This window comes from Diachasma alloeum, unplaced genomic scaffold, assembly GCF_001412515.2.
Source record: "Diachasma alloeum isolate Michigan unplaced genomic scaffold, Dall2.0 Dall_scaffold_00525, whole genome shotgun sequence".
Taxonomy (NCBI): domain Eukaryota; kingdom Metazoa; phylum Arthropoda; class Insecta; order Hymenoptera; family Braconidae; genus Diachasma; species Diachasma alloeum.
This window is the reverse complement of record NW_021680657.1, coordinates 79,852-81,425: the sequence shown is the minus strand read 5'-3', so window position 1 is coordinate 81,425 and position 1,574 is coordinate 79,852.

Here is a 1,574-nt window from a genome sequence, read left to right as displayed (position 1 = left end):
AGTTTTTACACTCATCTAAGTGGCATTCAGGCGTTGGATTAGGGCACATGAGTCTTGCAAGACAGTTTTATAGTCGGTACGGGGACATGATGAGTTTTTAGTGAGAGTAGAAATGTTGATTGCATCCAACATCAACTTACAATTTTGATGATAGGTACAGACACATACCACGTGCGTACCACTCGCTCCTGCCAATACACAGTGTTTCGGCCTCAATTCCGCAAACTTGCTGAATCCCACCGGAGACTCTGGATGAGCAATGTTATCTTTCTCATGAAGATCATTCAAGTTCTCGAGGACTATTTGCTTCTACATTATTTTCTTTACGTCGTTGATTCTGACTGACACTCTATCCTTCATCCCTGGCATCATCCGAATATTACTCTCATAAAAACTCCGGACCTTTCAACTGTCTCTTTGGGCAATGATTTCCCAGCCTTCGCAACTATTGAAGCAAATATTCCTCTCTGTTCTCGCAGTTGTGTTGCTCTCATAGCCATGCACCTTGTCGTACCAAATTCACGGCTCACCTTTCGCTCACTCCATGAAGGTGGAGCAATAATCAAGAGTTGAATACGTTCAGAATATTCTTTCATCGTATTGAATTTTTGCTTGAGTCCATCCAATATTTCTTCCAATTCCAATTCTCGTGGAGAACGAAAATTTCCTGGAATGTTCCTGTGGTGCTGCCTCTGAATCATCATCTGCTGTTGGAGCATCGTACTCCTCTGAAGCTTCGTTGAAAATCACATCCCCATCAGGATCAATTGAATGGAAGAAATTACCTGATCTCAAAGAACTCCCTGCGATATTGCTCGTAGAAATGTCTACTAGAAATGGTGTGGCATTGGCGAACGATCGGCTGAAACATTTGATGACGATGAAGAGACTTCCCGATTCAATGAATATTCAGAGGGTAGTGATCCAGGAATGTAAGCCAATGCTCTTTTCTACAGGAGCTACATAGTTTTGCATATTCTGACAAGAATGGAAATGTCTGTCGTAGTCTTTTTGAGATTGAACGGAAGTCTTTTCCATTGTGACCTTTCTCCCCAAGAACTCGCATTGGATTTGCACATCTTTCGGCATGCGGCATCTTGTGGAATAGGAATGAAGAACAGTTCTGATCATTTAAAAAAAGAGAAGNTGAAGAACAGTTCTGATCATTTAAAAAAAGGGAAGAAAATAATAATAACGATCGATTGAGTTTACAACTTCACTACTGAAATATTTTATACCATCACTTACCTTGATTAAAGTTGATGGAGAATAAATACAGAAGAATAACCGTCGGAGAATTTCTATTAACGATACTGTAATGAACCGTGTGAGATGTTCAACACTCAAGTGTGTGATGAGGACTAATCAAACGGTTATTATTGAGGCAACTCTATGACTCGTATGGAAACTGAATTCCGAGAAATCGATTGTTTATTCTCACCCCCACTCGGAACCTTTGATTTCATTGCGCTCTCATTTTTTGTATCCATTGTCCAATGTTTGTGTACAGAAACACCCAAGGTCATTTCTCAAAGAAATGCGGACAACGTTTCAGTAGTGAAGCGGTAAACCGA